General features: G+C 38.2%; 1 protein-coding gene and 1 long non-coding RNA gene across 8 annotated transcripts in view; one reads left to right on the top strand and one right to left on the bottom strand.

The window, feature by feature from the left end:
• Positions 1 to 968: 968 nt before the first annotated feature.
• LOC122152892 lies at positions 969 to 16,007 on the bottom strand. Its single transcript, XR_006164869.1, has 3 exons — positions 15,898 to 16,007; positions 12,510 to 12,613; positions 969 to 1,048 (listed from the first exon to the last, which is right to left on the bottom strand). It is a non-coding gene; the product is annotated as an uncharacterized LOC122152892 (long non-coding RNA).
• Positions 16,008 to 16,236: 229 nt separating this feature from the next.
• FER (FER tyrosine kinase) overlaps positions 16,237 to 25,773 on the top strand; it is a 196,971-nt gene continuing 187,434 nt past the window's right edge. For 2 of the 7 annotated variants that reach the window (XM_042787616.1, XM_042787617.1), the window contains exons 1-2: positions 16,264 to 16,297; positions 20,815 to 20,913. The gene's annotated coding sequence lies outside the window, so the exon portion shown is untranslated. Of the gene's footprint in view, positions 16,298 to 19,090; positions 19,111 to 20,814; positions 20,914 to 21,015; positions 21,099 to 25,773 lie in introns of those variants that run through there. The other 5 variants (XM_032984037.2, XM_042787613.1, XM_042787615.1 and 2 more) reach the window with 5 other exon arrangements.

Here is a 25,773-nt window from a genome sequence, read left to right as displayed (position 1 = left end):
TTTCTAGATAAATAGGAGAAACAGTGAGGCTAATTTGAATTCCTGCTTAATTAATGGATATATACTTATTTATTTTATGTTGTAAGAAAAGATTTTAAAATGTGTTCCACTAGCTTATGTGTAAATACTATTAACACAATAGGTAACAAGAAACAAAGTTGGGGCAAGCTATCAGATTGATAAAGTGCTCCAAGCAAGAAGACAAAACCTAAAAAATAATTTTGAAAAGTTTACAGCACAGTGGCAGATGGTTCTATATCTCATGTTTTCGGCTACTGTGAACCCTAAATTAAGGCATTAAACTACACTCATAAGCACTAATTCTAATCAAGACCATAGGTATGGACAAGCTAAAGTGAGTGATCCTATGCAATGTCTGTTCAGAGCATGCTTAGCAGGTCCAATTTAGCTCTTGGCTATATTTTACAGCCATCTCTTCTTAGAAGAATAGATCAATAACAACTTTCAATAAGGACTTGCCCACCTCCTTTGCTAGAGTTTTGATTTTTAGAAGCTCATTTAATTGGCAAAATATACTAATTTTCTAAGTTGCAAAATCAATTTCAGAAACACAGTTACATACAGCAGCTGTAAAAAGATTCCTTGCTTATGAACAGATTAGTTCATTAACACTTAACAGACACATTTAAGTTTTTAAAAATTAATGCTTACATTTTTAAGTAACCACTGTGTATTATGATCTTTTATAGCAAAAATGGTATAACATTCCATGGTTTACAACCATTAAAATTTCAGGTATTTATTAAATAAGACAGATATCTAAAGAATAACATAAGATCCTTACTTCTCATTATATTAAACAAGGCTCACTGTACACTTTTTATGCTATGTGGAGCAGCAGATTTAAGTTCTTCCTTCAACTAAATGGAAAATTATACAAAGAATCTACCACTATCACTTGCAGATGTTAGAATATATACATGCCTTAATAACTTCATCAGAAATTGCTTCCTGATTGTACTGTGTTCCATACCAATCTTCTGTTCAATCAGTTTTTCCTTCAAAAGACTTGGAAACTATTGCAACTCTGAAAATAAAGAGACAAAACACTTTGGCATGAAAGTGTCTGAGAAAAGACTGTGAGAAATTATTCAGAGCACTATTTCTGTTGCATCACTAGGACGCATTTATTTCTGGAAATGGTTCACGGACATTTGGATAGCAAGTATACATAATACTGAACTACACACTAAGGTTAACCATGAAATCAGGTTATTAGTATCATTTAATTTTACTGTTTTCCTAAAGTGTTACAACCTAGAGTTACACAGAACTATTGTTGCATGCAATTTCTATTCTTCAGACTTTGTCCTTGTTCCAGAAAACACAGAAAGGAGTTCTGTTCTTGACTAGAAACATAAACCATAGAATATCTCAGGTTGGAAGGGACCCATAAGGATCACTGAGTTCAACTCCCTGCTTCTCACAGGACTACCTAAAACTAAAACATATAGCTAGGAGCATCATCCAGATGCTCCTTGAACTAAGGAATACACCTAATTTGAGGAAATCCAGAATAAAGAAAATTACAAACTTAGCAGTACTTTTTCAGTAGTCTTCATAATAGTATCAAGAAAACTCATTTAATTCTTTCTAACAACCTACAACACAAAAGATTTTTCAGTGGAAATAAGTAGCTAGATTTAAGAGTAAATAGATGTTTGTAAGAATTCTGAAATGGTCAAAAAGGGTAACACAATTACCTCCTACATATATTTAACAATCCCTAAATGCTGAATAGCACAGCAACAAACTTTGTCAAATTTTGTGCAGATGGCTAAAATGTACATTAAAACATCAAAATGCATGCAGTGCAAGTGTTCTTTCCTTAATGACAATATCTTCAGGCCAGGAACACTCTGTTTTGTATTTCTAATGTGCATGGCAAAGTGGGACATAAATCAAAACAGGCATACGGATGCGCCTCAAACTACGGTATTTTACTTTACAAATACCCTTGGGATTAATTTCACAATACATTGAAAAGTTTGTGTGCTATTAATATTGTAAATGCCTATGTCCTCATCCCTCATTACACATAAATGACTCAATGATCCAAGAAGGCTGAAGAAAACGGGATTCTGCTGTATTCAGTTCTAGACTCCCCTATTATGAAGATTTTCAAATTATTAATCATTTAACCAGTGCATTGCAGTTTGAGTAACGGAAGAAGGAGCAGGGGTAAATAGCTAGTATAAGATGAATTTAAATAAATGACAAGTACATTTCAGAGTCACACAGGACTGTAAAGACAGATTCTCCAGTAATAGATTCAAAAATTGAAGCAGGACTTGCACCACAGACTGTTTAATTTTGAGACAGTATTTTAAATCATACACACTGAAGAAAGGCAATCAAATATCACGTTTCAGAGATGCAGATTTCCTCTGTGTTGAGCACAGGAGATATTTTCACTCCCATCTTTGAAAAAGACACAATTAGCATGAACACACACACATGCATACATATACACAAAACAACCCTTGCTCCTCTGCAAAAGTTATGCAATATTCAAACCAGAATGAGAATATTCATCTTCAAGAGACACGTTGTTTCATCTCTCACTGCAAATGGCAATAGAAATGGTTACCATTTTTATTGTTACTTCATATAAAATGGTTTCATATTTGTTCGCATGTTACATCTATTTCATTTTTTATAGAAAAGGAACAATACTAAATATTCAGCAGAGAATTAAGTACTTTAATCCTGGAGAATATTTGGTCTTGCAGACACTAGCTCAGTCAACAAGGTGAAATCTAATAGAGATATTGTTGTTTACATTAAACTAAGCCATAGGAATCTTCTATTATGTTTTGCATTTTAACTTGGACAGCTGGTGAGCAAAAGCTCTATCATGTACAGATGAAGTTGCTAAGAGACTATAAAAATCATAAAGCCTATTCGAATTTTAGAGCAACCCACCAGGCCTTTCCTTCCATTAAATAAATTAAAAAAAAAAAAAAAAGTCTTAAGCTAAAATATTATCCTAATAAAACTCCAATAAACATGCAGTCTGAGCAGCAAGACAAAGGTATCTTATGCTATAATACACAGATGTCTGTTATTTGACATTCCCTCCTCCTACCCTTCTCCAACATACCGATGCTCAAGCAGCAGTTGCAATCTGAGCACCCAAACATTTGCTGTAGAAACATACTAAAATTAAAGAGCTAAAAATAATCATCTGCTCAACATATAGAAAATTAAATTGTGGAAATCAGCATTGCATTTCTTCAAGCAGTTCAGCTTCAAGGGATCCTCTTGCCCTCCCTATACCCCAAATCACTACTGGATTGATTACTGACATTTTCAGTTCTCAGAAACATACCCACAACCACATGAAACAAACCAAAAGGCATTTCATCTGTCTGAGACTTATAACCTTAACCAAGATATGAGCATCAACAGCAGTGAACACAAGGAAAGAGGAAAAGAAGCACCACAAGTAGAAATACAATGCTACAGTTATTTAAATGTATCATGATGCATCTTTAAAGTTGCTAACTACATAATGTTACTTTTGCTCCTCATTTCTGTGTTGTGCTGTATAGCACTATGAACATCCACATGGTTTAAGACAGTGTTGAAACGCACAGGAAAAGCCAGACAGCAATCAGGCAATCTTTAATAGGACCTGCTTGTAACATATCTAAATGCAACCAGTACAGTTGGGCTTCGGAGCCACTCAAGAACATGGAAGACAGTTGAAACTATAAATATAATTTACTTCTACATGTACATTCCTGTACATTCAAACTGTTGTAGTCCTCAATTACATCTGAATATCAAAAACAAGCATAATTTCTATAATGTGATACATATTTACTAGATAGCATCTTGTTTTTCACTCTTCTGAAATCTAAAAAGAAGCAACAAGTGACAGATTTGCAGAAGAGGTATTACTTGGGAAAAGAATGTGTGCTTTAAAATTAATGTACTTCCAGGAAACACTATCAACTATTATATTCCAGATTTATGTAACAGAACTCAAGGTCCTAAGGGTGAAAAAGTAATAGACTTTGAGACCGCAGTATTTGTGATCTTAGTAGCAGACATGTCAAAGCAAAATTTGATGAAAAAAAAATTTTATACTTAAAAAGGAACAATTGCTTTTTTTATAAATTAATTTAAACTTTGTCTTCCAAGTGATATTGTCAAACAATGGAAAAAAATACACATATCTTATTCAAATGCATAAAATAATATGACTGAGATAAAACCAGCTAAAGCCTAGAGCTGTTTATAAGTTCTCTCAAAACCATCAGTAAAACTGATGTGAGGAAATACAGGCTATTCAAAGCCACTTCTACACAAATCTCATCAGAAAACAGAGTAAGAGGGGAAACTATATGCAGAGAGATGTTGTTGGGGTGCAGCATTCTAACCATTCTGCAGAAGCACAAGTTATTTGTTAGAATTCAGTAAAACTAAGTCTCTGCAAACACAATGGCTTGTGGGGGAAATAAGGGAATAAATTGTGATTTACAAAATATTTACACAGATACAATGCAATTAAAAAATAAGCATATATAATCCATATTTGTAACATGTTTATCATTAGGGATGAGCACCACTAACTGCATTGAAACAACTGCTCAGTATCTGTAAAACTCCAGCTCTTAGAAATTTCTGTATCAACATTTTTGGCATTCATTTTATTTTTCTTCCCCCTAGGATAGTACTAGTACCACACTTCAAATACCAAGAGAGGAAAAAAGCCCGTTTACTATCCAGGGGAAAATGTTCTTTAGTTCCTTAATCTGATGAATCACTAGCTTCTTCAGTTTTAATGTGAGCATTTATTCTGCAAATGAAGAGGAGAAAAAAATTGTAGTGAAAGTGTTGGGAAAATTACATTTTTCAGCTAAGATTGTGACACATGCCAAGTCTATTCCCCTATCTTCATAGATGGCTGGCAAAACCCAATGCAGTTTGAACAAGTAGAAATGATACATCTTAAAAAGGTTTCTCTCTTAAGGAAATTAAGCCCCTAACTGCAACAAGTAGTGTGTGGGGGCGGGAGAGGGGAAGAGAATATGAAAACTTCCTGTTATGGTTCAAACAGGAGCACATATGGATACTTGCTACCATCTGTGAGTATGGATATTTTTCCATACTTTTTAAAAACACGGTTTGTTAAGGAAATAACAGTTGAAAAGCTAAAAACTTTTTTAAAAGACATTGAACAGTAGTCTCTAACTGAGAATGCAGCTATCCTGGTATAGATATGCCAAGAAAAGTCCTTAGTGTAGGTGAGTTCCAATAAGGTTCTCAAAAGGAAATTATAAATAAAACCACAATACAAAGAAAAAAATCAAATAAATGGAAACTAAATCACTGAAAGACACAATTTATGCAAGACATAAAAGGGAAAGAAAAAAACTCAACAAGTCAAACCAAACAAAGCAAACCAAAACAGGAAAGAAACCCAACACACAAAGTTAGGATGATGTGGCACATACTAATTCTTGCACAAAAAGGGAAAATAGGAAGGTAAACATGAGCATAAGTATCAGTAAATAACAGATAAGCAGAACATGTGCAGATATTTAAAAGCACATGTCCACAGTTTTATATTAATATATACAATTTCCTCAGGCAAAGACAAAAAAAGGAAATGAGCTACTGGACTTCTGTGTTTACTATATGCATATAGTTACAGCTGTAGAAAAAAAAAAATTACACCACCACAAGGGGACTTAGCATCTATAATCTCAACTCATTCTTTCAAGAACTCACAAAAAATGCAAATCCACAGTAGCCTTCTCGAATCTTTGTAACATACCATGAAATCAATTTTAGTAGTATCTAAGGGGTTTCCCCCCACCCCCGATATTTTATCTTTTCAGCAATTTAAAATAAAAGATACTATAAAATTATATTCCTTGTCACATTTTATTATACTTTAAAGTATCTTAGTTAAGTAAAAGATGAAAAAATTCCCAATTCATTCTATTTTTCACTTCGAAATATGTTTAAAATGTGTCTAAAAGGAGTATACTACCATATACAAGTTTGTTTCAATCACATGAAAATGAGAGTCTAATTAGCTCAGATCTTTAAACACCTGCTGCCCTGAACAAAACTAAAAGGACTTTTACTTTCACATCTGAGAAAAATCTATTATCACAGAAGCTACACAGAACAACTACTATAATTTTTGAGTCTATACTGGAAAAATATATCATTTAGAGAAGCTGGGAAAAAGCAACACAACACATAAGAATGTTAAACTCGGTTTGATGTTTTGGGTTTCTTTTTATAAGTTATAGTTTTGTAGCAGACAAACAGTCTGAACATAAAAAGAACTAAGATGTGAATGTACAGTTGTTACAGAAATAGCAAACACTGGAGTTGTTTTAGCCTACACATAATAAGCAATACATTTATCGTTCCTCTGACCATATACCATTCAAACTCCAAGTATGTCTGCTGCTACATCATTATAGTCCGCCTGCAGGCCTCATTCGATCCATGTTAGAATATCAGGACTTTGCTGAATTCTGCTGTTAGAACTGCATTTAATCAGTCTTTGGTCTCTGTCTAGTTTGCACGTATTTATATTTAAGCCTTAACATGATAGCTGTAGGTATGACAGTGGCTATTTAAGCTTCAGAGAACTAACCTATTTGTATTTACTATATTTAAGCCCTACTAAAATCCCTGCAACAAAAAGAATACATAATTTCTTTAATTGTAGAGGCCATGAAACCAGGTATATTCCAGTTTTGATAGTCCCTTTATCTCCCAATATTTAGCTTTTTTTATTCAAATGCTTAAAATTATATTATCATCATAATGTCTTTCTTAAACCAGGTAAAGCAAAGAGACAATGTGGTTAGTCCTGAAGGAACATTAAACGCAACTTATTTCTTCCAGCATCCAATAAAAAAGCACAGTAACAAGAAGCTAGAAAAAAGCAGGGTGAGACCCAAGACATGCAAAGCCCAAGATTTCATGGAGACACACATAAACAGAAGTTACTAGAGGACCATCCCTCTCTGATCACAAGCTTTCTTGATTCAGTCACCATGCCACCATCACTTTTCCATTATGAAAACTGAGATCTTCCTGTACAGAAAAGCATACCTATTCTATGAAATTTACTTTCCAAAACTTGCCCACCACTGTGCCTCTCTAGTCTAAATGTACACTTTGCTACTTGAAAAGACACAGCACTATCTCCGTTATCTGAAGGATCAATGCTTCCCAGTTGCTTCAAATACTAAAGCTGATCATTTCCAGTTACTTGCTCTAGATGTGTTCTATCTTGAAAAAAATCCTTTCTTTCTTAAAATTAATCCACAATTCCCAAGTGTAGAGAATATTCCCAACTCCAGCAAGTTTTTGTGAAACTCAAGAAGAGTGATGTAACCCAACAGAATTACTATAAATAAAAGATACATATGATAGTAAACAATTATTTTCTTTGGTTACTAATGTTTCAAGTAAGTTACAGCTTGCTCCATATATTTTTAGCATTACTTTTTCCTGTCTCTCTGATAAGATTCTTGCTTATCTTGCTATTTTCTTGCTTTTTTTTTTGTCATGGTTTGAGCCTGGTCAGCAGCCAACCACAACGCAGCCATGCACTCTCCCTTCTCTTCCGGCAATAAGAAGGGACAGAGAGCCAGGCTTGGGGTTCAAGGTAGGACTGGGATGGGGAAAAAATCACCTTTTATGGGCACGTGCAAAAGGCAGACTTGTTAGGGGAAGGAAAAAAAAAGAACATACATTTATTACAGACACTAACAACACGTAACAGAGTAGGACAGTGAGAAGCATTGCCACATCTTGAGAACACCTTCCACCCACCCCTCCCTTCTTCCCAGGCTCAGCTCTGCTCCTGATATCTCTACCTCCTCCCCCAGTGGCGCAGAGGCAGGCGATGGGGAGTGCAGTCAGTGCTGCCACTTTCTCCATCTTCAGTGGGGGGGAGCTTCTGGAACTTGTTCCCCCTGCTCCATCGCGGTCCCCCTCTCACAGGAGACAGTCCTCCACAAACTTTCTCCAACATGAGTCCCTCCCACAGGCTGCAGCGTTCCCCACACTGCTCCATCGTGGGTCACCAACTTTCTCCGACTGGATTCTCTCCCACAGCTGCAGCCCTTCCCGAGCTGCTCCGGCATGGGACACCTCCACATGCTGCAATCCTCCCAGCGCTGAATTGCAGCAGCGGGGCTGCCTTTTCCCATGAGACCCCAGCCTTCTTCAGGCACAGAACCTTGATCAACCAACCAGAAGCCACAGGCCACAAATCAATGTCTGCTCCACCGCAGATCTTCATGGGAGGCAGGGGGGGGAGCGCCCTGCCATCTCCCCACAGGATACAGGGGGGTATCTGCTCTGGCACACCTCCCCCCTCCTTTTTTCCTCTGTTCCTCCACTGACCTTGGTGCTCACGCAGCTGCAGCAACTCCTCCTCACAAGTCCCACTGCCCGTCACCACGTCCCTTCTTAAATACGTTATCGCAGAGGCGCAGCTGATGGGCTCAGTTTTCCAAACTGAAGTGGAGCTGGCTTGGAGCTGGGGGAGCTTCGAGAAGCTTCTCACAGGGGGCCGCCCTGATAGCCCCCTCCCCTGCCACCAAAAAACTCCACCACTCACTCAACCCAGGACATATTTTTTTAACCACAGACAAAGAAGAATGCAGAATTGTAAATGCAAGTGCAAGTATGGGCTTATATTAACTAAAGTAAAAGAACATTGTGAAATGGCTGTTTACAACATATTTGAGAAAAGCACACCACTTAACATTCTCAATTCTTCTAAAAATTGTCACCGCTATTCCTGTGCTTCTGACCACATTCTCTGCAACTTAATTTTTTCCTCTCTACCTGTATTTTCCACACTTTGCTTTCTCACACTAATAACTTCTGAACAAGGTTAATTATGGCTATTTGATACTGAAGTACTGTCAATTGGGTGTCAAAAGGCTGGCATAGCCAGCAACAGGAATAACAGGGACAACAAAAAAATGAGTCTGTGGCATACAACAGCATCTGATAAACTTAAATAGTCTATGAATGTATTTAAATACATTAATTTCCTCTAGTAATTTTTGAAAATTTAAACAAGCAGATGGTTTGGAAGTTCTCTGGCTAATAACAAAGACCCAATTTACATTACAAAAGGTATCATTCCCTAAGATAGTATTGACTGTTTCTTGCAATATTGAGACACACTTTAAAGCTATAATAAACATCAGCTCTGATTAAGCACCTGTAGCTTGTCTACTAATGCAGTATATAAAAAGGGTTTGCTTGCAAGCAATTATAAAACCAGTTAAAAGTTCAAACTCATGTGGAATTTGGTTAAGCTTTCTTTGATGAAGTAATTCTATATTCTCTATTTTAGTTACTAAAAACAGCCTTTATGTTAAAGGTAAGCTCTTGTATCAAATTTCCAAGAAGTTGGGCAGTACATCAGCATGAAAATACATTCAAAATAGAAGTATTTAATACAATATGAAAGAGAACCTGGAAATTTTCTTTGAAGTATTGTTTGTTCAAAATATGATCTCTCAGAATACTCAAGCTTCAGTTGCAGTATCCCACACACATTACACATAGATGCACACCCACACACAAAGATACAGGCCCTTCTTTAAAGGGCACTAATTACTATGGCAACTACTGTCACTGACACAGGCAGCTCAATTTATTTTATCATTACTCGTATACCCCTAGAAACACCAGAACCCTGTGACATTTACAAATACAGTTCATAATCCAATTTTATCCTACTTTATCCAATAATTATTTGAAATATACCATCTTTTGAAAATAAAGTCACATACATTATAAACTAAATGAATATACAAGACAGATTTTATCATACAAACATAGTGAAGATTTGTGCCCAAACTTTTATGTAATTCACAATAATTTCAGAAGGCCAAAATACATAAACTCTAGAAATATATGAATACATTCCTCATTGTCCTTCTATATCCAACACTGTCTGAAAATTTGAGTGTGGAACGTATTCAGAAGCAGACACACACACCCCACTCTACCCAAAAAATTATTTTCTGTATCATATACCTGGCTTCCTAAACACTGATAAACAGGTGTTCAAGTACAGCAAGATTGATAGAGACAGTAACAAGCAAGAACTTGTTTCTGTGTTCTCATACATTTGAATAGTATCTCTACACCACTAATTTAATATTACAATTTATTAAAATATACACAAAAGATAGAGTAAAAGAACCAAATTAAAAAAAAAAAAAATCAGGGTTCAAAGTGTTGATATAATTGTTGCACATGCAAGCTTCTAGTAATTAAGACTGTACTACATAATACATACACATAAATATATACACAAGTTTACATATTGTCCTACTAACCTCTGCCCTGTTCAGTGCACAGAACAATTAAGAAACAATTATTCAGTATTCTATATGCTTTTCTCAATGCACAATCTGACTTCTTCTCTTTCCAATATTTACCCCTTTCTCTAAATAAAGAGAATTACTAAAATGTCTCTTTCACAGCACTCAGTGTCACAGGAACTAATTTCATATTTTAAAATATCCCAAGAGATATAATTTTCATAGATAGGAAGCTGAGGCATATAGAGAACTGGAAAGTTACACAGTACCTATTAATTTTAGATGCTCATTTTAAGACTTTTCTTCTTCTTTTTTTTTTTTTTATTTAGTTCTTTGCATTGTATTAAACCTCATATATTAAAAGCAAAGCTTCTGTTGTGTTGTTTGTGGATTCAGGCACTCAGCAGTCCCTCTTAGTTAGGCCTTAAGATCTTAGGCATACTCAAGAAAATAAGAAGGAATGAGTAATTGCTGGCTTGCAATGAAGAGTTTTAGGAGCTTGTCTGGTGCCATTTAAGAAGATTGTGACAAAGCAATGAAGGAGTTCAGTTCTCCTGGGCAGCATTAAACAGTCTTAACCTTGAATCTCTACTTTTTCTGCAGATTCCTGTTGCTTTTATTACACACCTTCCAACTATACTGGTATGTCAGGCAGAGCAATACATGGTACTGGCACCTTATCACATAATTCCAAAATATATCTATTCTGTAAGAACTGAAACAGAAGTTGTATGGGGGAAAAAAACATACATCTGCAGAGTGCAAGAAAAAACAGCGTGACTTGGTAAACTTTAGTTGCTTTGCCCTTTGTAGACTACATTGCACTTAGTCTGCACAGGCTTTTCTGTTCAATGCCTCCAAGTTTGGTCCCATCAGTTCTGCTGTGGTCCTATCTCAAGCTCCTTGTTTCAGACCTCTTCTGTTTGCCCTGTTTCCACAGTTCAGGACTCTCAGTTGAATATCCTTGCTAAGCCTGACATAATCTTCTTCTAGAGTTACTCTCTTACCTCCACTCTACCTGCTAGCCCCAATTCCTATCCTCCTCTCATTTTTTTTGTCCAATCTGCACTTAACTATCCTCAGCAGTTCCATTAGTCAGCCTCTCCATCCATCCTTGTCTGAGATACCATTTCCCCACAGCTATCAATATGCCCCCTTAAATTACCCTCATGATGCCCTTTGCCAGGTCTCTTGTTTCAGGCTCTTCCTCCCTTTGTTAACCATTTCCCCAGCCCTTCCTCCTCCTGAATTAATATGTTCTTTTTTCACCTGCCCTCATTTTTTTCTCTACAGCTTCCAGATTCCTTCACTTGTAAATCATCATCTCAGCAAAGCATTATTTCCCTCACCCTGGTCACACTACTGTACTCTTTACGTATTCAAATAGATGTTAGGTACATTTGTTCTTTTGGCCTCCCTTTTCTACCATGCCTGGGTGACAACTGAAGATCCTCAAAAGCACAGGAGAGAGAGGTTCTCCCTTTTCTTTTCAACATCTAGGCTGACCAATTACCAAGCCCTGAATGTCGTACTGCAGCACACTCACTCTGCAAAAAAATCTCATGTGCAGTACGGTCACGCTCACATTAAAGAGATGCTCTGGAAGTCTGATAGATTTTAGCAGCTGAAGACACAGCTATTTCTACCCACATAGATTGATATTTTTCAGAGCATCTGCTAATCTGCATGAAGGTTCGTAGCACTCCAGAGTGAAAATAAAGTATATACAGCAGATAAAAGCCATCCTCTTAATAGACTTCCAGACCTAGCTCTAAATTATGAGTATTAGAGCATTCCATACAACATGTCCCAAGAATTTAGTGAGGCAGGATAATTTTACTAGGTGTTTTCACAGTACCAGTTGAGTTATTCTTAGCAAGTATCTTCCTAAAAAAGTATTTCAGTTTGAGGAAGACATCCTGCATAGAAAGGACTGAAAGGATGTTTCTGTCCAAACAGGAAGAGTTGCATGCACTTAAGAGTGCTTATTTTCAATGGGGAGCAGAGACATAAACACACAGAACTAGCTCTTCTTCGGTGACATTTATTTTGGAATTGTAAGAGACACCTAAGAATTTGTGTTTCCATTAGTTCATCTGCTTTCTTATAATGTTTGGTTAAAATACAAGTTATTGCAATTTAACTTACTGAACATTTTCTGGTCTCAATTTATCCAGTACCATCTCTATTAAATCAGACCTGAATTCTTCAAGCAAATATTCAGCAGCCAATATTTCTTCTATAGGATAATACTAAAAAACAAAGACGAAAAACATATAGATGCATTAAACAAAAACTAAGCATGAAAAAACTACTGTTTTGTAGAGGAAATAGCAGTGTATACTTCTGGTTGCTAAGTCTGTATTACCTTGGTAATTTTAAATTAGAAGTGCATAGATGTCTTAAAAATCTTTCTCTTAAAACTAAACATGATGGAGTAGTACTCTAACTAGCCAATCATATTTCTTCTATACTAGGTAATTTTATACACTGAATTTTAACATTCTTTTCTCTTTAAATCTTTTATGTCTCAATATAAAAAGTCACCCACATTTGAATACTGTTTTGAAGTAACTAAAGTAAAAATAACATAGTAAATGCTGACCCCTGCAGGATATTTTTAAAGATAAAAGAGCACCAAGTACTCCCTAGATTGCATTTGCAAAAAACCCAAAGCTTAGCACAGAAAAAACACACAACACACACACACACACACACACACACACACACACACACACAAGTAAAAACACAAAACCAAACCCAAACCAAACCAAACCACTGAACAACCCCCCCCCCCCCACCACTATGTTTTTTAGGACTCTCTAAGAATGCAATTTTTATATACAATAACCTAAGGGAAAGAATATTTCAATTACCTAAAAGCATAATACGAATTTCCACAATTTTAATTCTAACATTTTTCATTTAGGATCAAACTGAAAATCTCTTAAGGGACATCACAATTTAAGACGAAAGAAAAGAGTTAAACTTCCTCTGAAAATGATTACTGCTGTTGATAGGATAACTTTGTTGATAAACATCTGTTTACCAAAGGGAAAAATACCAGGTGACCTAAACACCGAGTACTTACAGTTTGCCATACAAGTGTACTTATTTTAACCAGAATTATTATAAAATGGCTTTCTGAATTAAATACATTATACAAAAGACTACAGTGGAATGAATTCCAGAACACAGAGTAACTCACACAAAGGATTTTGGAAAAGAGAAAGGTCTGGGAGAGGAGAGGGCAGCGTGGAGACCAAGGACAATGAACCAAATCTGTGTTACAAATGTGAATGCTAAAGATCCTGAATTTGACAGGTCTTGTCCAAAAGACTGAAGAATGCATTTAACTACATTCTGCACAAACGGCTAAGCAAACTAAGCAACTTGAAGCAGAGATTTTAAGTAATGTAATTTCTAATCTGAAATTACCAAGGCAATATAGTTTTAGTGACCAGAAGTCTACACTTCATTTACTTTACAAACACAGGCCACAGTCTGTCCACCAACTGGAGTCGAACATTATATGTATTTGATTACTTTGTTATTTTGTAGTGCTTGAGCGGGGGCGGGGATGGGGGGGAGGAAGTGTTTGGACAAGATGACCTCCACATGTCCAATTCAACCTGAACCACTTTGGGATTCTGTGATTTCTTTTTGGTAAGGTCAGAGCATAAGATAACTAAAACAAACAAGACTAAAACAATCTAGATATGACAATCAGATTAATATGAAATTTTAAAGAGTAGATAATTAAGGAGACAAAACAAAACAAGAGGAAAAGGGCACTGCAAACCAGCGAACAACTACCTGGAAAACATCAAGCCTACACATGACAAGTATGAAATATAATTTGGCAGCAAGACCTTAGCGTTGACTCTTTAGACCAACACAAATGTGTTTTAAAGATGAACTTCTGCTTTGTTGAATAGAAAGCTTTTTAAAATCCTTTTGGTAAACACGTAACAACTTATGACATTACACTTACTCATGCTAACTTATGCATAGGTTCATCTCCAAGTTATGAAAAACACCTAGTATTCATAAGCACATGAAATCACCAAACAGCTCTAGCTTGGTTAATTAATTCAAAGCATAAACTTAGTATGACTCAGAAACAGTAAAGAGAACTAGAAAAGTCATTTTTCTATTAGTGTTTAAGCAACTAACATCAGAATCAGAATTACCATTCATACTGCAAAGCACAGCAAAGGAAAAGCAGTGGGAAAAAGAAGTCCTGAATCAATACCCTGCTCTTTGGAACACTGCTGGCAACATCCTGGCCTGATTCTTGGAGACAGAAATTGTAATCGGGGAAGATCCAACAAATACAGACCACTGAAAGACTGTTATAGAAGTCAGAAGCCCATTTGTTAAAGACCTTTTATGCATTTGACAGAACAAAAGCAAGAGACAGCATCCCAAATAGGAGCTCCTTTAAATATCAATTTAAATGTTTTCAGCTAACTCTAATGCTTTTTAGTAAACAGAAAGACAATTCTAAAATTAAAGATCACTACTTTAGACTTTACAAATTACAGGTGTAGGAGCATTAATATGAATTCCTGCAAAGAAACCAAAAATGCTTCTGAGTACATATAGACATTAGCTGTGCAATAGAGAATGGCTATAGATTTTTTTGTAGTATTATGCAAACTTACTTCTAACTGTATATAGGTCTCAACTTGCCTCAAGGTGTGTATGAATGAGGTACAAAAGAACGTAATTCTTTCTCATTTGACAAACAGGTAGATAAAGGAAATTAGTTCTATAAGATGTTTTGGAAAAAAATACATAAATGGCTTAAGCAGAGGTGGAAAACTGCACACAGAAAATTTTCACTAGTGCTTTTTAAACATCCTGCTCACAAAAGAAGCCATGGATTGGAATGTAATTTCTCTGACTACATCCTGGTTTTTAGACTCCTTCCTAAATACCAGCGACTGACAACCCCTTGAGAAAGGATACTTGTCTGTAACTTTAATCTAACCTGTTTTGGGGTTCTTATGTTCTTCTATATTTATGAAATGTATTGTGATATCAGACTTTGTTATTACGATTTAATTAAACTGAATTTTTCATTTGCATTAAACACAATCTGTTACAAAAGACAATGTACAACACTTGAACATTCATGAAGTTTCCCTAAACCTCTCAAATTAGTGTCACAAATAATAGCGCTTTTTCACCTCTCTTTTTCTTTTTTTATTTTTTCTCTCCTCTTTTTTCATCTCCTCCCCTCATTCCTACCCTCTCCTATTTTTTTTCTTTTTCCTTATTCTTCTCTGCTTCTTGTTACCTGTTCCTGACTCTGAGTTGGCGAGGTAATAAAACATCAGACTCCTTGTCTATCTGTCCATAAGATGCGATGTCCATGAATTATTTTCTCAGGATTTGACATCTTCTAGTCTCATAAATTCCTTTTATGTTCGCATCTACATTTCCACGATCAAGTAATAAACAGCTCAGAAATTGTACAAATACGTTACCCGGTGTATCGTAGTGTTGTAATTATGTAAATATTCCTTACCGGTTATTAAACCTTGAATATAATCATCTGTGCCTATTCTCCACTAACCCTAAGTTATTTCTAGGCGTGCCTGTTAAAACGAGAAGTTGCGAGGAAAAACGCCGTTGCTGGGAAACGGACACACCGCACGCCGGAGGCGGAGCGGGAGGGGTTATCCCCGCCCCCCGCGGAGCGCCACGGCTCCCTTCCAATCACGCCGTCCCTCCAAGCCGGGAGGCGGCCGTGGTGGCGCATCTTCCCTCGCTGACTGGTCGCCGGCCACATCGCGTCACCAGGAGGCGGGGAGCGCCCGGATTGGCTGGGAGGGAGGGGGGGAGCCCGGCGCTGATTGGCCCGTGCCGGTCACGTGGCGCTGGTGGGGCTGTGACGCCCGCGGTGGCGGAGGGGCTCGGCTTGTCAGGTAGGTGGGTGCTGTGCGCGGCGCGGCTGTGCCGTGGCTGGTGCCCGCGCCCTGGGAGCTGCCCCGCGCCGGGAGGCAGCCGTCCCCGCCCCGGACCGTGTCCCGCCCGCCCGCCCAGCAGGCCGCCGGGGCCGGAGCCGGGGCGCGGGTAGGCCCCGCGCGGGGATTTACCTGCGGGCGGGGCCGGGTGGGGCGGGACGGGACGGGACGGGACGGGACGGGGCGGGCGCCGGCGCCGCTCGCGCTTTCCTCTGAGGGGGCGGCGGCGGCGGCGGCATCCGGTCGCCTCCGGCGGCGGCGCGGGGAGACGTGAGGGGCGCCTCTCGCCTGGCGGCGGCTCCGCCCCGGCGGGAGAGGCAGCGCGGCGGGTGCGGATCCCCGCCCCCGGGGCCGCTGCCGGGCCGGGGGCGCGGGGCTCTGCGCAGGGTCCGGGAGGGTGTCCGGGCGGGGGCCGAAGGGAGGGAAAGGCCTGGCTCGGTCCGGTTCCGGCGGCGCCTGTCCCGCCGCTGCCCGCCGTGTCTGCTCGCCCACAGCGCTCCGGCTGCGCCACGGCGCCCTGGCCGCGCTGCAACCGCGGCGAATAGCGGGAGGGCGCGCCAGCCAGCGCTTGAAAGTTTGTGATGTGTGGCCCCACTCTCCCCCAGATAAATGCAACGCCACTGCTTCTTTTTTTTTTTTTTTTTTTTTTTTTTCCCCTTTTTTCCCTTTTTTCCCCTTCAATCCTCCCCAGTGACAGTGATGTACAGTTTAGCGCTTTTCCTAACTGATGCATTCGATTTAGAGCCTGTGTAAATAGGGCCTTCCTGGTGCTACTGTCCTAGCCTTTTCCCTATGCATTTTTATGCTTTGTGTCTTCGTGGGTTTGGTTACTAAATGTTCACATATTTGGTATTTGAGAACAAAACATATAGAACAACATTAAACATCCCTTTTCATGTTGGAGTATGTTTCTATTTTGCTTGACTTTACACGAGCGTACACCCTTGCAAGTGACATATTCTGTGTGAACACCAAGGGCTTGGTTATACTTTTAAACAAGCCAAGTCATCTTCTGTTTGTGAGAAAGCAGCAGTGCAATCCAGGTAGCTGATGTTACTTGTGGGAAATGAAATACCCCACAAAATCTTGATGTAATGAAGTGGGCATCGCTTTGTAACAAACCTGCTGAAGTGACTTTGGTGCTCTATTATATTTTAATTCAGCTTCTTTTAACAAGTTGGATTGTAAGAAAAACGTGGATGACATCTGAAACGTTTTTATCAAAAGAATTTACTGGGTATTTTCAGTTAGTTGTACCTACTGAATAATATATAATAAAGATATGACTGATCCAGTTTACTACATGTATGTGCTAGTCTTTGGAAGACTCAAGGAGGTGGGGCGTTCATACTTATAATCTGCTCACAGTCAAAGCAAATTGCAAGTGATGGACATACTATAGGTTAAGTTACAGTAATGATTATTGTTGGTGAGAAAAAGGTACGTTCTCTCCTCTTATAAATTTATTTTTAATGTCTGGAAGCAAATTGTCCTTACTGTTACAGCTTTAGAATATACACGCATGGAACGTTAACCTCAGAAAGAGTTGAGCTTTGGGGATATTTCTTTGGAGGCAAAGATCCGATCTTGTGTGTACAACATTACCTTTTAGCTGTGCAAAGGGTCGGTTAACCATCACCAAGATCCTTTCCTGCATTCCTACAATTATAACTGTGTCACGACTGAATATCAGAGGAAGGTGGTTCTTCAGTTGGTATTTGGATTGTCAGTGTATACAGTGATCATGCAGAAATCATTCCGAGGAGGCACTTGAAATTAAAGACGGGTGGGAGGATTTTGAAGTAGAGTGATACAAAAGAAGATAGGATGAGTCATTGCTAAAAGAGGGGGAGAGGTAGCCCTTGCATCACTGGAATAAAGAGATTTAACATGGGGAAGCAAGATTCAGCTACATGCGGTTGCACTGTGGTTAGGTAACGTAAGGATGTATTTCTGTACTTAAAAATTTCCAGAATTCAGTTTGGCTCTTTGAGCAATGGAGAGGAGACGAGCTTCCGTGATAGGATGTAGGCCTGGGGCAAGCGCCTGGCTGCCTGTTCCTTGTCCGTGCGAAGACCCCCTCTTCCTGCCCGGCTTGCCCCTCCGCTTGCTGCCGCTTCCCGGTGCGCTTTCAGCAGGGAAGCCGCGGGGTGAAGGAAGGTATGTTGCCGTGTCAGCCTGAAGGCGGAGAAAGTTGGCAGCAAGCCCGGAATTGCTCCCTACAAGGAGATGGGCGAGCAGCATGAGGTCATCGCTTCATAGGGAGGAGTTTTTTTGCAGTGTGTGGGAAGTAGGTCTAGGAAAAGAAAAGGGGGTTCTTTTGCCTGGGGGGGGGAGGAGAAGCAGCAAGAGAAAAGAAAGCCTAAATTCATTCCAGCGGGAAGTAAACTGCATATATGCTCCCATCATATGACAAAACTGTCCACTTACTACTGTCTTAATTATAGTGTTGATGTATTTACCTTATAAAAATGGATTTTGAAAGTGTAGTGGTTTATTATGCAGTAGAGATAGTCTTGGAATTGTTGAGGTTTTAAAATACTGTGCATTAAATGCGCAGCAAGTTTCTGCTGTATAACATTTGCGTTAGGTAACTATAACATTTATTTGGAAAGATTTATTTTGGAAACTTCTTTTAGTAGTGAATCAGTGGAATTCGTAGCTTTGTTTCTGGGGTTTAAAGGAAGATAGTTACCTTTCTTTTTAAGAGTTACATGTGTGGTCACGTACAGTTCATTGGAAATTTTGGAAGTGGTTCTTAAAAAGCAGCAAGGGTGCGTCTAATATCTTTTTTGTGTTTTTTTTTTTTTTTTAAGACAACTTCATGAGGTGGAGGACTTTGATTACTGTCATCTTGTAGCATGAAATCATATTTGAAAGCATAACTGTAACCTTTTGTAATTCCTCCTGCAAGTTTAAATGTAGAGTTCCAGTTAGTTTTAAGTCTAATGCATCTAAAGTAATAGGGATTTTTTCAGATTTAATGCTGTAATTAATCTGAGTGAATTGTACTTCATAACATCATTCTACTTTAGATCTCAGATTACCATTTGCTCTATTAGTCACCAGCCTCCTTTGCATTCCTGCCTTTCTGCATGAGAGGGAAAATGCCAATTGTTTTAACCACATACAATTTCAGACTTTTTTTCCTGCACTTGAGCTTCTTACTAACCTTGTCATGACACACACGTGAGTGTCACACCAGTGTGTAGAGACAACCCTTCATGCTCATAACTGTACTGTTCAGTGGCATGTTTTCCATCCAGTTGTACAGGTTTATCAGAATTCATGATCTTTGCAATGTATTAGTTGGCTTGTTAGAACACAGCTCTGGCTGTTTAATCTTGTCTGTGTTGTGAACTTGCACCTTGAGCAGTGAGGGTATTTTGTTAGGTTTTCAGATATGGTTGCTCTTATTTTCTGCTGAGGGGAGAGTTACTACTTGGGACAAATCTTGCCCTTATGTTGTTGATGGGGTGAATGGGGAGTAACAGCAGTAGTTGAATACTATGAGATGTTTCTTTGATACCGCTCTCTATTAAGATGATCACATGAAACTTTCAACTGTTAAGGGTGAAATAAAAACATTTGCATGGGTACTCTTTATCTGTCCTCTAGGTATGCTTTACAATATTGCTTGCACAATACTATAGTCCATTTGGAGCCCTGTCTTATTAAGTGCTAGTAATGAAAATACTTAACAAATAATTACTTAGTAGTTTGTCATATATTAGGCATTTTTCTGTATAGTATTCAAATCTTGGTCTCAAGTCAGTCCTTTTGCAAGCTCTCTTGTCATCATTTGATCTTAGAGTCTCACAACCTTTTTTCATATTACGGTTTTGGAAGCTATTTGTTTTATCATGAGGAGCTGATACATTAAGGAATTAAGTTTAGGCATCACAATAAATGACTATAAGATCTAATGAAAAATCAATTACCTTTTAAGTAGGGGCAACCTGTGAAAAGTTTGTGAATTGTTGCATATTATGTAAGCACTCTTTGCCAGAAGCAGAAATAGAATCCAGAATGGTGTTAAAGTGCATTAATCATGATCCCTTTGTTCTCTGAAATTGCCTGTTTAGCAACTGGGAGACATACAATTACAGCAATGAGCGTGATAGAGTCGTGAAAATGAGAATGCTGAATCATCCCCAGAGCACTCCGTCTTCTGTAATAAATGAGTCAGGCATTTATGGAGAAAAGCAGTGTGGAATTATATGATCACATAATGTATATTGCAAAAAGGGTGGCATTTAGGTTTTCATCCTCAATTTGTGAATCTCTTAATTTCAGTACTTGATTTGTCAGCTTTGCTGCTTTTCTTCAGCTTTATTTATGCCGAACTTCTTGCTTTAGAAAAATTGGAAGATCTTATTCAATACATTGACAGCATATTGTAACTTGGTTTGTCATGACATTTGTAATGTTTGCTGGTTAAAATGAAAATGTCAGTAATAAGTTGTTTTTTTTTTTAGTACAGATCAGACTGGAATGGTGAACAAATAAGTCTAGGGCCTTAAGTTAAACGCTACTCTCTGAATATCTAAAGCTTGTCCTATCTGCTGTTAAATTGTGTAAGTTCGTTAAAATCTGTTTAGTGTAGCATACCACTGTGTTAAAATACTGCTTTTGTGAATTATGCTAAAACTTTCCTTAATGTTTTGGGTTTCTTTCAGATAGCATCTGACTTCCTAGTTGTGGCTTCTGCTTTGAAATGTTCATGAATGTAAAATAGTACCCCACAGAATTTGTATCCCAAGTAAGTTTCAGGAATTTCAGATAAGGGGTGCAGTCAAGTGAAGTGGCTAAGTTTAAAAACATGACAGTTTAAACACATTAAATAGTAGTATTTTAAAACAATTATGCTATCCCTACAGCAAAATGTGAGAATTGCTTTTGTAGCCAATTTTAAGAAAAATCATACAACTTTGGAGCACCTTTTTACTGATTGAAAGATATAAGGCACGGAATCAGAAAAACTTACACATGTTTATTATTGGTATAATTACATTTGTTGTATGTTGATGCTGTGAATGGTGTGTTTTCTCCCAAGGAGAATATCTTTTCCATAATATGATTCTTTACTAGTTCAGCAGATGTGGTAACTGAAGTTCACCAGATAAAAGGGGATGCCTGATTCACCAGATATGGACAAATGTTAGCAGCTGAAGTGCACAGCCAAAAAAGCAAAGAATTGTAGAGAGTTAAAGGCCTATAGTGAAGATAGAGGAAGGCCTTTAATACCCAGTTCTGCCTTTTAGATTAGGTGACTGTTGAAAGTGGAGTGGTAAATTTCTCATCAGTGAATATGTTAACTAAATCTGAAACTACTATTTTAACAAATTTAATTAACATCTAGATCATGTAATTTATCTAAATGATTCTTTATATGAGGAGATAATTACACATATCCTTACTGAGGTCAAAATCTCAGTTTGATTTGATCCTTGTCTTCCTGCATGGCCTCTTAGTTATCTATGCTACATGCTTTCTAACAGCTTTTTTGGAGCCAGCTGGTACCCTCTGAAAGGAAACCTGCTCACGGTTGATGGGATTGTTTTCTCCAGGCTCTGCTCCAACAATATGTATGCACACTGCAGGAGATGTGTCCTATGCAGAAGAGTCTTCTGCAGGTATCCTATGCCTGTATACCTTGTATCCTCAAACCTAAGACTTCCTGTTTCCACAAAGCATACAGTGCATACCCTGTGTATCATGCTACTGAAACATCATTCTGATGGGCTCTGACATGGTGATCTCTTATGCTCTAGTATTTCATCACCAAAGTCCCTCCAAACTGACTTGGGGAGCCTATTGGAGATGTGGGGATTTGCAGTGTGGATACGGTTACTCTGCTTTCAGGGTGTGGGAGCTGCCATTTCCACAACAGTGATTAAGAAGATGGTTGTTAACATTTGACTATTACTATAGTTCAATGAAGGAGGAAAGAAGAAACAACACCCTGATTGCTCTTTCTTTTCAAAGAGCTTTAGATACTTGGAACTAGATTATGTTTCTCCTGAGGAGACCTGTAGTGTCATATATTACAGACTACTGACAGATTTTTAATCTAATTGTTTTGGCTTCAGCAAGAAATTCTGGCTGATGTTGGGCCATAGAAACAAATTAAACTGTCTCCAAACTTTTAGTAGTATTTTGCATCCTGTGGATTTCTGTTTTCCTATGGCTGTCCTTAAATCTCAAGAGGTAATACGGTGCTTCTGGAGGAAGCTCATAGCAGTATTCTGGATTCCTAAATTGAAATGTGCAGTGGCAGCAGCTAGAAGAGTTTTGCGACTTGAAATCTTTCCAAGGAGGAGTCTTATGTGGTGTTTTGTGGTGATGAGAGGCCCTCAGTACTGTGTCAGTATTCTTCCCTCCTCTGTCTTCCCTGAAGAGATACTTTAGTAGGTGGCCTTAGGATTGAGTGTTTGAGCCTGGATTTTTTTTTTTTTTCGGGGTGGGGGTTCATTCTGACTTGCCATGCATTTATTTCAAGGCAGATGGATATCAAGATATGAAATGTTACCTTCAGAGGTTTGGGTTTTTTTCCAAATAAGGAAGACTGCTTCCTACCTTTGAGGTGGAGAAGCTGGCATCTAACTGAATGAAGGAAGTTAGTGAAGAAATAAGTTAACTGTGCATAGACTAACTCATTAGTCAACAAGGTTCCTACAGGTACTTTTTAATTACAGTGTTGACCACATTTCTTAGCAGTTGTTTCCATCTTCACTATTCATCTAAGACAAGAAATCTCTTGAAAATCCAATACTTTGTTTGTCTTTTGTTGCTCTTGTTTGTTCAGAAGTTTCTTTAAAATGCTGTATAATATACGCTTTAAATGAGTCTGAGTCACTGATGTGTGGATTTAGTTTTTTTCAATTTGTGGCCAATTTTCGGTCATTTTAGCATTACATATTTATTTGTAATTCTAGAACAGTCCTGTCATTTAGCTTGTATAACTTGTAACAGGGTTGGAGATACTAGGGTGAAGTATCAGCCACATGAGAATAATTTTCATGAGCCTTATCCTGTTCAGTCCATTTTTCTGTTAAGGTCTAGTGTGGAGATAAATGTTGTAGCACTGCAGAATTGAGACTTCAGTGAAAATTTTTTGGTCAGGTGGTCTCTATCGAGGCTGTGCTTTTCATTGGCTTTCCTTGCAGCCTGGAAGTTAATTTAAGGAAAGTTTTAATTCCTAGAAAAATACAGGAATGAAAGCTTTCTTTACTTGTAGGCATGTGGAAGGTAACAAGAAATTAGGTACACTTACCCTTTGAAAGCAAGCTGTGTGATTGTTGTTTTGTATGTGTCACTGCCTGTTTCAGTGATAACAAGAGCACAGCACTGCGGCATGGTGGCAGTGTGATTTGTGGCAGCCAACCTAGCTCTGCTCTTCCTAACCTGTATCTACTTTCACTTTCTTGTGATCTTCTGCCTGGTGAGATTCAGTCTCCAGCATCTGCCTTCCTATTCACCTGTGACTGTGAGATAGAAACTTCTGCAGGATGGAAGCAAAACTGGTTGAGTAACTGCACCTAAAGAGCACTTACCACATGGTTCACTACCAAATGGCAGCTTTTCCTGTTGCACATGCTTCACAGGATGCCTGAGATTAAAATAAAGGCCATGCTGAGGAAGTTTTCAGGCCATGGGGAGCTGGGAACAACTGTAGGTGTGGACAGTGAGATTACTATTTAGAATAATCTTGGCACATGGGAGGTATCGTCTGGAATAAGGCAGGGTGTGAGTGAGCACGAAAGGAACATACTGTCTGTAGGCTGGACTGAATGGGTATGTGATGGAGGAAGAAGCAGGGTAAAGTGCAGTTCTGTGGAAAAGTACCTGGAATTTTTGGATCACAGACAAGGAAGGACACAGTACCATGCTGTTGGGAAGAGAGCAGAGCGCTTAGGCAGGAGCTCAAAAGCAATTCGAAGTAATTTCTCTGTGCTTCTGAGTCAGTGGGTCCTAGAGTACCCCACTGGTTTAGGTTCTTAACTCTAAGTGAGATGGAGACCGACTGGAGGGTGTTAAGAGGACAGCAGTTGTCTAGAAAGTTACTTAAAAAGAAAGTTTAAAAGAATTAGAATTGCTTAGTCAAAAACTAGGATATTCAGGTTGCAAAAGAAAGGGTAGTCTCTTTTCTGTATTCCTCAATCATGGCATGGGGAAGGTGAGATTTGGTCATTGAGAACCTTTTTCCATGTGCTAAGGGCAAAGGAATGCTAAATCAGAAAGTCTGAAAAGACCGAGTCTTGACAAAAATGTTTCTGCCATAGGTAAGTATATGTGTTTTTTTGGTGGGAGGGGAAAGAATTAGGTGATGTCTTTAGATTATAAGCCTTACACTGATGTGAATGTTAGTGATTTAACTTCCATCATGTCTATTACTAGCATTTGCATGTGTGAAAAAAATTCCAACAGGTAAATGGAGATTTTGCATATCCAAAATAGGAAGTGTGTCTTGTAATTCTAGACAGAGGGTCTGAAGTTGTTTTTTTTGGATTTTAACTAGTTTATCTTTTGCCCCCCCCCCTTTCTTTTTTTTTTTTTTTGTACTACTGACATATGTAAATCCTATTATTTCATAGACTTTACTGCTTCTTACTTGCATTTATTTTTAGTAAGATCACAGCTGCAAGACCTGCTAGAGATAACTGTGGTCTTCACAGAGCTGCAGATGTAAGAGAGCGAGAGTGAGGATGTTTTTTCAATAATTTTTATAATAATTTTTGAACCTGTTTGTTTCTTGGTCTCAGATATATCTTTAGGCATTGAATTCTCTTATTTAATTATTTACTAGGCAAATAAGTACTTAAGAGCAACTTTTTAAACTTTCATTTGATGTTCCCATGTTTTTCTGGGAAAAACTTAAGGCATCTGACATACCATGTCATTTTATGCTATCATGATTTTTTTTTTTATACTTTGATCTGACACCTCATCATACTTGTGTGTTTTGTGAACTACAATTCTCTGTACTTTGTGCAGAAGCTGCTTCGTACACTGATCAATACTTCTACTTTTTTGATGCTTTACATTCTTCATGAGGTAGAATAATTTGAAGGTATAGGGACACCATGAATGTATCAGCAGTGTACGAATATAGTATGTTCTGTCTTCCTTTCATTAAAAAAAGGTCTGATATTCTGGATGGTTTCTGACCTGACCACTTCAAAGAACTGAACAAATGTTTTTGAAGATGTATGTTCAGAGACTACCAGACCTTTTTCTGCTGGTGGCATTAAGTAACGTAGAGTTCTCTCTCCCAGTGTGTTACAGTGCTTTTACTGACATGTGACTGCATCTGCTATTTTATATGCTTGTTGCTCAGTATTCTGGGGTATCTATGCAAATTTTTTAATGACCTACCAGTTTTGATTGCTTGTAATAATTTTGTATAATTTGAAAATTTAAGCACAGATGATATG

Source organism: Tyto alba, unplaced genomic scaffold (assembly GCF_018691265.1).
Source record: "Tyto alba isolate M040663 unplaced genomic scaffold, T.alba_DEE_v4.0 Super-Scaffold_13, whole genome shotgun sequence".
Classification (NCBI taxonomy): Eukaryota; Metazoa; Chordata; class Aves; order Strigiformes; family Tytonidae; genus Tyto; species Tyto alba.
The sequence above is the reverse complement of the archived record's forward strand: the minus strand, read 5'-3'. Positions and strand labels throughout refer to the sequence as shown.